Here is an 11,165-nt window from a genome sequence, read left to right as displayed (position 1 = left end):
GAGAGAGAGAGAGAGAGAGAGAGAGAGAGAGAGAGAGAGAGAGAGAGAGAGAGAGAGAGAGAGAGAGAGAGAGAGAGAGAGGAGAGAAAGAGAGAGAGTGTGTGTCCATGAGAGGATGACATCAAGTGTTGATGATCATGGTTGACAAGGGCAAGTTCAAGATAGCCATCCTGAAGGATTACATGCTTGAAGCTTGTGGATGATCACATGACGAGCGTATGAAGATGAATACAATGCAATGCTCCCCACATGGCTTAATGTGGAGCTATTTGAAGCCTTCACCAAGTGTCATGATCAAGATCATCGTTTTAACTTGAGCCAAGCATAACCGTCAACATCAAGCTCAATTGGATGCTTTATTCAAAGGTATTAGTTCCTGTGGCTTTAGTTGTGAGGATTGATGACCATCGAAAAGGATATATGCTCAAGAATGAGTTTCCAGAAGCTATATAGTATATTTATTTTATGATTCTTGAGTTATAGGGATCCCGCACTATTAAGAGGGGATCAAAGGGGTTAGTGATGGATTTTCTCAAGTAAACATCTTCTATTTCTACTTCCTCACATCATATTCCAACATAGCCATATTTCACTTCTATCCAACACAATTCCACTCCTATCATATATACCAAATAAATCCATAGCCAACTAGGTTCCCCAAAGTATATGATCTTACCTTTCCATACTTTGAACCCTCCATTTTGGTTTATCTTGGGTCGTTCTCTATGTGAGGACCTGGATCTTTTCCATAGCTTCAAAACAATCCCAAGATCATCAAAATCGGAGTCCGGATGAGAAAGTTATGCATGTTTTACTTTTCAGGCGGCTGCAGTTTTTGTGTTGGCCGGATGTCCGACCACTGCTGTCCAGAGGGCGTCTGATTTGTGTGAAATCGCCGGATGTTCGGCCCCTGGCCCGGATGTCCGGCCTAGATGTCCAGAAACCTTACCAAAATGTTGTTTGTATACGATGGATGTCCGGGGCCCCAAGTTTGGCCAGATGTCCGACCCCTGTAACCTGTTTTTCTATGTACGTGTGTGCACACTTCATAGCGGCCGGATGTCCGGCCCCAGGCCCTGATGTCCGTCCTGGCACAACCACTTACAGTTCAACGGCCATATTTGCACTACCACTATATATATATCCCTCTACCCATCCGGTAGAGGGTTGACCACTTCATCCCAAATCGCCCCAAGAACACAAGTGGCTCCCTCTCACTCTTACACACCAAATCCTAGATCCTGAAAGCATTCATGAGAGTTCTTGAGAGTTGTTCCAATCAAAAGATAGATCCTCTCCCTCTCCCTCTTGTGACCAAAGCAATTCATGATTTGAGCAAGTTTTGAGAATTTCCCCCTTGATCTTGTTACTCTTGGAGGTTGGGGACTCCTAGGCGGTAGGAGTACTCCGATGAGGAATCAACTTGTGATTTGTCCCCCAGAAAGTTTGTGAAGGTTTGGAGGCCGCCTCAAGGTCTACCACTAGTGGTTGGGAATCGCCTTCGTGGTGATATCTCAAGGAGAATAGGGTGAGCCTTCTGGTGTTGGTGTGCCTTCGTGGTAACACCCATCCCTCCAACGGTGACTAGCTTCCCTCCAAGGAAGTGAACATCGGGATACATCCTTGTCTCCGTGACTCCGGTTATCCCTAACCCTTTCTCCTTACTCATGGTTTAATTTGGTCACTTGACTGTGCATTGACTATATATTGTTGTCCTCATTATATTGTGGTGGCCATTTCCTTGTAGAGATTATTTAGGCCTACACTTTATATTCGCAATTCATACTTGCTACCATTGATATATCTTGTGATTAGTGTGAATTGCTAACTTGTGTCATTCACTCCCATATATTGTGATATTGCTCAAGTAAGTTTGTGTAACTTACTTGTGCTTGGTAGTATCCTTATTGTCCTCATTATATCGTGTTGGTTACCATATCATAAAGATTATTTAGGCCAACACTTTCTAGTCCGCAATTCATACTTGCTACTATTGTTCTATTTTGTGCTTAGTGTGAATTACTATCTTGTATCTTTCATTTCCATATCGTGTGATATCTTGAGTAAGTTTGTGTAACTTACCTGTGCCTACGTGTATCCTTGTTGTGCTCATCTTATTTAGAATAAGTTGTTGGTGCACTTAGTTGAGCCTAGTATATTTAGGATTTGTGCTTGAAAAGTATCCGCTTAGTTTATTTCCGCATCAGGATATAGCCAAATCCGTAAAAGTTTTTAAAACACCTATTCACCCCTCTAGGCGACATCGTGGTCCTTTCGATTGGTATCAGATCTAGGTCTCTCCTTATTAGGCTTCACCTCCTAGAGAGTAACGATGTCGACTAGTGAATTAGTGCACGATGACACATTTTGTTTTAATGGCACAAATTATATTATGTGGAGATTACACATGCTTTGTCACTTTCGGGCCATGGGTCCAAATGCTTTGCGAATTGTTATTGTAGGGGATTCAAATCTAAAGGATGGACAATCTCCATCACTTGAGGATATGCATCTTGATAGTCAAGTTTTGAGTGCCATTCACCAAGCTATATCCTTTGAGGTGTTCAAGTCAATCTCAACTTGTCCGTTGGCTCATGAGGCTTGGACCAAACTTGAAGTTACATATGGTGGGTCCAACCTTGTAGGAGTCAATTCTATTTGGGAAAAAGTAATGGATGAGTTCTCTACATCTTCATATCATGACGAGCTCTCTATTGCTTCCACCTCTGATTGGTTGGAAATTTCAACATCTTCCACTTCACCAACATGTGGCGTGCCACAAGGTAATGACATGGTGAGTGAAGAAATATCATCTCATGATTAACTCATAAATTCTTGTGATGATAAGCTTGCTCATTTGTGTTGCATATTCAAAATGCTTTGGTTTCCTCTAGTTGTTCTATGACTAACCATGTAGAGGAAATCAAGAAAGATGAGGCATGTTGACTGATGAAGAACCCTCTCCTCCAAGAGAATCATCATCAACCCCCTTTATTCACATGTGCCTCATGTGCCTCATGCCACGCGTAGTTGCACGATCAATCTTCTCTTTAGTACTTCAACATAGTGATTTCCTGGTAAGGATTCGCTCGTGTCACATCAAGTAAATCTTACCGATTTACTGTCTAAATCTTATTGATTTAATGTCATGTTTTCTTTCTTTTCCTGCAATTTCATGATGCAGGTTTTGCCATGTGACATTCATCACAGAATAAACCGTTTGGTTTGCTCTACGATGGCTATTTTTGCAGGTTTCACTTCTTATGTCGTGTTAGTAACGAAGGCACTGTCCATCACTTATATTACTGAAAAAAATTGGATCAGTCTGTTGTCTGAGTACAAGCTGAATCCCTATGATGAACTGCAGTTTGGTTTAACAAACACGCCACAATTAGTCCTTCTCGCGTTTAAAAGAAATGAAGAAAAAAACAGGATCACGGTCGCGGAGCCTAGTCAAGTTAGAAAGCTGATCATAGCAGACCAGACACGATCGCTACTGTCTCGCACATCGGTACCACCTTCAGCAATGGATCGAGCACCGCCAGTTGCTCTAGCACTCACTACAAAAAAATACACTTCCATGATGATACATGTTTGTCACAGTAGGTCGCATTTTCTATCATGCATGTACATCCATGACGATTTTATGACAAGATCAAGATAGTCATACCTGTGCTGTCGTAGAAGTGTTCCATGACATTACCAAAATTATCATCACGGAAGTGTCCACTTCCATGACGATAAATCGCGCGTCACAGAAGTGCTCTCGTCAAGGGTGACCGACACGTGGCATCCACCATAAGGGAACACCGTTAAGCTATCGGGTCGGGTTTTGGATCCGATATACCGTTAACAGCCCCGACCAATGGGGATTTTCCATGTGTAAAATCATCATTGGCTGGAGGAAACACGTGTCGGCTCATCGTTGGGACAGATGTCATCCACTCATTGGATAGAAGGCACCTATGATACGTCGACACGTGGCACGGCCCAATAGAGGCTCATTCCTGTGAAAAGGCTGGCCCGTTTGACTTGGTCAAATGGTGGCGGCCCGGCCCATGGAAAGCCTGTTAACGGCCTGTTCGCATATAGCCCATTTACAGCCCGCTAACCCAAGGCCTGTTACGCCCTATCCGAATTAGGCCCAGTAGAGTCATCTGGGCCTTCCAATAAATTTCTAGCCCGTTTTCACTTCTGGCCCATGTATGGCCCATGACGTCTTTCGGCCCATATGAGGCCCTCTGTAACTCTTGGCCACCTGACATCTGGGACCCACCGAAAGGGCCTTGTATTTCACGAAAAAAACATTACCACCGCTGACAACTCGGACCCACCGGCTATATCTTCGCACGCAAGGAAGTGACTCCTTATTACGCACAAAAAAAATGAATACTCCCCCTGCTAGCTGGGACCCACTATAGTGGGCCTACTAAGTTGACGGGGACGGAGGGCTTTGTCAACTTAGACAATATGCACGATTCTAGCTCCAGTGACCGTACGATGTCCATCCAACAGCCGTAGTGCTTCTTCATCCTCTGGTCTTCTTGCTCCAGCCGCCCAAAGCAGCACCGATCGTGCCACCTGCTCCTGCCTCCCGTGGCCGGCTGTGCTGCCGCGGAGGCCTCACCGCCCCCATACTACTCCCACCGCTAGCCAGGCCATCTCTCCACTCACCCACACCCCCTGTTATTCTGCGGCGACGGCAGCCTCACACTACAAAAAAATACACTTCCGTGATGATACGTGTTTGTCATAGTAGGTCGCGTTTTTTGTCATGCATGTACATCCATGATGATTTTATGATAGAATCAAGATAGGCATACTTGTGCTGTCGTAGAAGTGTTCCATGACATTACAAAAATTATCATCACGGAAGTGTCCACTTCCATGACGATAAATCGCGCGTCACAAAAGTGCTTTCATCAAGGATGACCGACACGTGGCATCCACCATAACGGAACGCCGTTAAGCTATCGGGTCGGGTTTTGGATCCGATAACCCATTAACAGCCCCGACCAATGGGGATTTTCCATGTGTAAAATCATCATTGGCTGGAGGAAACACGTGTCGGCTCATTGTTGGGACAGATGTCATCCACTCATTGGACAGAAGGCGCCTATGATACGTCAACACGTGGCACAGCCCAACAGAGGCCCATTCCTGTGAAAAGGCCGGCCCATTTGACTTGGTCAAAAGGTGGCGGGTCGGCCCATGGAAAGCCTGTTAACGGCATGTTCGCATATAGCCCATTTACAGCCCGCTAACCCAAGGGCCGTTACGCCCTATCTGAATTAGGCCCAGTAGCGTCATCTGGGCCATCCAATATGATTCCAGCCCGTTTTCACTTCTGGCCCATGTATGGCCCATGACGTCTTTCGGCCCATATGAGGCCCTTTGTAACTCTTGGCCTATTAACGGCCCGTGGTGAAACTGGCCTGTAATGAACAGTGTATCACTTTACACCCATTAATGGCTCGTGGTGAAACTGGCCCGTAATGAACAGTGTATCACCTTATACCCATTAACGGCTTGTTATTCCGTTGGGCCATTTCCAGCTCATGTTATCTTTCGACCTTCTCAGAGCCCATTTATTCTTGGGCTCATTTCCAGCATTCATTTACTTACGGCCCGTTACTGTCATTTTCTCCTTGTGAGACAAATTCGGCCCGTGGTTATAGTCGGCCCGTTTGTGGTCCGTTAATACGTTGGGCCATTTACATAGCGTCATCAAATACGGCCTATTAACGATGGCCCGTTATGGTCGTCCCATGAACGGACAATTCCAACTCTAGCCCATTTACGGCCATAATGCGGTCTATTTGGCCCATGTTTGGCCAATCGATCATACGGCCCGTATAAGGCCCATTGATGATACGACCCGCAGAAGGCCCATTGTTTCTACGGCCCGTAGAAGGCCCATTGTTTCTACAGCCCGTAGAAGGCCACTGTTTCTACGACCCGTAGGAGGCCCAGTGTCACTACAGTAAATATTAGCCCGTGGTTATTGTGGCCTAGTTTTTTTAAAATAGGTTATTGCAACCACTAGCAAACCACGGAAAAAGAACTGCAATGACTACAAGCAAACAAATAAACAAGACAACAAGGAAATAAATAAGCAAGCAACTAACGCTAGGCTATCACAACTATTACACATATTACATCCACTGGGCATCAAAGTTCACCACCAGTGCAAATATAGGGAACAAAGCAGCATATCATATACATTGGTTGTCAAAGTTGGCGATCGACACAAATAAACGCCGCAGCAAAACAAATCCAGAACTGAAACCACTTCAGAAGATCTCAAGAAACATATCCTGGGTACCCATAATGCTGGAAAGATGCTTAGCAAGCTTATTAACTTTCTCTTGTTTGGCGCTTAAATCCTCCAGCGCTTGCTGTTGCACCAGGAAATATGCATCTGAATTCTGCAGGGACTTCCTCAGTCCTTCAGCTTCCTGTCACAGCACATCTGATCGATGTCTTTCAACTTGAAGTTGAGACTCAAGAAGACGAACTGATTTAGGCAGCGAGTTCGAAGAGCTTGTGCCAGCAGTAGTGGCCAGTAACTCGAACAGTACATCAAGACATGACTTTTGGGTTCTCTCACTGTCGTCAAGATAGTTTTTATCAGTTTTCTTGGAGACCAACAGGGATGTCTCACTATCTTGAACCTTATCTGCATTACTTCCTTTACCATTGGATAACGCGGTACTGTTCTCCAATATTTTGTCCGCATTCTAAAAGAGAAACAAGCAGACACATCACATGTTTACCATGTTGTATATGAAACTCATTTTGGTAAATGAGTTCAGTAGTAAAGTGGACAGGATAACAACATGAAACAAACATATATCTATGTACCATGGTCACTTTATGGTCTATATCATTCTAGTTTTTGTTGCCAAATCAAGATAGAGACACAGTTCAAATAATATTTGTTCAAGACAAAGCAGAATAGACAGAATATAAGTGTGGGAAACTATAGAGCAATAACAACACTTGTTATGTGCATGACATGAGAACATAACTGTTTATTCAATTGAAATTGAAATGAACATAGAGCAGGTTACAACAGCAAACCAGTTAAAGAAACAGGTTTAAAACATACCTGTTGCGCCATTGGAGTTTCAATTCCATCCTTCAAATTTGAAAATAGTTGGTATGAGTAAATATAGTAATGCAAGAGCAAAGGAGTATGAATAATAGCTACAAAACCTAACCTGAGAATGATTCTTCTTCTCCTTTAAGTGTTGTGTTGGGATTCAGAGTGGTGGTCCTCGTGCTTTGGGCACTGCAGTTCCCTTACTAACTGCTCGTGTTTGGGTGCTCTGTGGTGGAGATGGTGCTGTGTCAACTGGAACTAGGTTACTATCTGCCGGGGTTGGGGTTAGAAGGGGTGTAGCTGGTTCTTTGTCCAACTGGGTAGGGGTACAATCTGCGAGAGTCTGGGTTATGTGTGATGGATTTGGTCCTTGGGCAAGTACAACCGTGGTTCTATCTGCATCAACTGGTAGCACTATCTTTTCTGAAGACCGTGTTGTTACTCGCTTAGATACTGCCACTCTCCAATTCAAATGGCTGATAAACAAGAAAAGTAATTGAAAGTATAGACATTGTATGATAGACAGATGCAATGGATAGTGGGGAATAAAAGAGGGCATGAAATAATTCATATTTATGTTGTCTAACCAAACAGTATAGCATGACACAATTTCACATATATGATGGCTAACTAAACATGATAGCATGACACAATTTCACATTATGATGGCTAATTAAAAAAGATGGAAAGACATAGTTCAAAATATGAGACTATGTAAACAAGATGACATGATATAACTATATAATGTGTTTATTAAATAGGTTGGCATGCCATAATTCACATACATTCATGGATAGAATGCCATAATTCAAAATATGATGACTGTAAACACTAAACGGGATGAGATGATATAACTATATGATGTCTTTATTAAATGGGTTGCCATGCCATAATTCAGATAGATGACGTGTATGTACTATGTAAACATGATGGCATGATATAATTCAAATATATGATTTATATAGTAAGCAAGTAAGCAGATGGCAATCCATATATGATGTAAAAACTAAGCAATGCAAGACAACATGCATGACATGGGCAATATAACCCTGCCAAGTTTGAGCATAGACCTCAGGGGGGGAAATAGGACTGGTCATCAGTCTCTGAATCCTCCTCTCAGGAGCTCTCTGTAACCAGCAAGATGTCTGTTTCAGCAGGTAGCATTGTCTGCTCTGAATACCTTCTTTTCACTCCAGATACTTCCATCACCGCTTCAAATGGCTGATGCACATGAAGAGTAGTTGAATATACAAACGTTGTCGACAAATGGAACACGTAATACAAAAAAATGATAGCATGATATAGTTCACATACATGATGATTGGCTAAACAACATGGCATTGCATAATTCACATATATAATGCCTTTGCAACAAGATAGCATTGTATAATTCACATATATAATGTCTGGCAACAAGATGGCAATGCATAATTCACATATATGGCAATTAGACACTGAACAGGTGGCATTCACACAAAGCATGTCTAAACTAATCAAATGACATAGCAATGCGAGACACCATACGCACGATATGAGCAACATAACCCTGCCAAGTTAGAGCATACACCTCGGGGGGGGGGGATAGGACTGGTCATCTATCTCTGAATCCTCCTCTGAGGAGCTATCCGTAACCAGCGAGATATGCGCTTTGTCAGATAGCATAGTCTGCTCCGAAGACCTTGTTTTCACTCCAGAATTTGCCATCACCGTGTCAAATGGCTGATGCACATGAAGAGCAGTTGAATGTACTAACATTGTTGACAAATGTAATATGTAACGAAAAAAAGGATGGCCTGATATAATTTACATATAAGATGACTGGCTAAGCAGGATGGCATTGCAAAATTCACATATATGATGCTTGGCTAAACAAGATGGCGTTGCATAATTCACATAAACGATGAATAAACTAAACAGATGGCATTTGCACAAAGGATTCTAAGCTAAGCAGATGACATATTTGATGTATAAAGTAAGCAATGCAAGACACCATATGAATGACATAACCAACATCAGCATGCCAAGTTAGAGCGAAGACCTCAGGGGGTAAATAGGAGTTGTCTTCTCTTTATGAATCCCCCTCAGAACAGATATCTTCCTCTCGATTACAATCCGAAATGAATGGAGGGGGGCTGCCTTTGCGCCTACCATGGAGCAACGTCTGCATGAAATTTTATTGCCACGCAAGGCTCGTCTCTTTTGCTCTACATGTTCAGTTCCGTTGTTTACAATAACTATCATGCATAGGAATAAAACATAGTGAGATTATGTAAGGAGTGCATGCAGAAATCCAAAGTGATGGTAGCAACCTGTCGATAGACCCAAAACCAGTAATAGCAGGCAGATAATGGCTTCAGTAAAAAAATACAGATAATGTCTTCTTTACTGTTTGTTTCCCACCCAACATGAAACTCATAGTAGACACCGGAGATTAACCAGATAATAGATAGATACTATTGATTGCGGCCCCGATATGTACCCCACAACCATTTAAAAACTCAAGTTTGACCATTAGTTTGGAGCTGACTCAGAGTCTAATCGGTGAACAGGACGATAAAGTAGCATGTAATATTAAGCGATGCATAACATAAGCAGACACGAAAGAGTCGACCTCTCTTGTGGACCTGTGTATTCGTCGAGGTCATCTGCTCGGTTGATGATGGTAATGCAGTTTTCATGGCTGCCAGCGGCGGGGAAGAAGATCTGAGGCGGCGAAAGACAGTCTGGAGGCCGGATCCCTGCTGTGCTGGACCCTTCTGTCGTTGGAGCAGCTGAGCTGGGGTGGACGACGGCGCAGCAGGAGCGGGACAAACAACGCAAGGTTTTCTTTGACAACTATCTGTAAGAGAAGTAATTCTGTAAGGGCTCATTTGAATTGGAGGATTCCAACAATGCAGGGATAGGAAATAGACAGGAATAGGATAGGAATGCACGTGCAAAACAGAGAATTTAAAAACACAGGATTTCTGCCAATCTGGGTGTTTGATTCACAACAATTGGAAGATCATGGGATGCAAAGAAGCATGGTGAGATTAAGTCAAACCACAAGAAAATGTACGGTTATAATGCTATTATGCTACTATCTCTTAGTCTTGTGCTTCATGGATAGGAATTTGAAAAGGAGGACAAGTGAAAATTAAAATTCCTACGTTTTTTCTTTCAAGGAGACACTAAAGGAACAAATCCGTGTGCTCAGTGGACAATATATATAACATGTAGAGTAAAAAAGAGATGCAACAAGTGTACAACCTCTTTGGCGAAGCCATGTCGATCTCAGCGTGATTGGGTTGGCCGGTGAGGATGCTCTGGCTGACTTGGCTGTCGGAGGAGGGGAAGAAGATCTTACGCGTCTGGAGATGGAGCCCGAGGTACTGCTCCGTTGTGATGTAGGGTTTCATCGTTGGAGCAGCTCCGGTGAGTTGTATGACGCCGAGGTTGAAGCAGGACAAGAGAGACAATGTTAACCTGAGTGGAATTCTAATAGCATCTCCAATACATGACGTAAAATACATAACCACAAAGTGCTAGATGTAAAATACATCAGCCGCTCATCTCGAAACTTAACTGTCGAAACTGAATTTAACTGCCGAAACTGAACTTAACTGTCGAAACTGAACTTAACTGTCGAAACTGAATTTTGCTGTCGAAACTGAATTTTGCTGTCGAAACTGAACGCACTAGTAAGGTGAGGCTACACGTCGGTCGACTGACTTTTTCATCTCTCACCAGTCGATTTTGCAGCCGTTGGATACGAAATCAAGGGCCTGCAGTTCATCTTCAACCTCCACCCCTCTGAGCCGCCAGCCACCACCGGCCAAACAGCAGCCCCCCGCCGCCCGTGGCCGGCGGTGCGCCGCCCCACCCGCCCCGAAAACACTCCCCACCGCCGGTCTGCCGCCGCCCCGGCCATCCCTCTAGGACCCCCGGTGCCGAGCTTTTTCTTCGGCGATCCCCACGCCACCGCCCCGCCACCGCCGCTGACCACCGCCCCCACCCTAAACCCTAAGATACATAGTGGGGTACCTCTCCGGCGAGCCCCCCTCCCCGCTGTGGCTGGTTT

Source organism: Triticum dicoccoides, chromosome 7B, assembly GCF_002162155.2.
Source record: "Triticum dicoccoides isolate Atlit2015 ecotype Zavitan chromosome 7B, WEW_v2.0, whole genome shotgun sequence".
NCBI lineage: Eukaryota > Viridiplantae > Streptophyta > Magnoliopsida > Poales > Poaceae > Triticum > Triticum dicoccoides.
Note: the sequence above shows the minus strand (reverse complement) of the source record.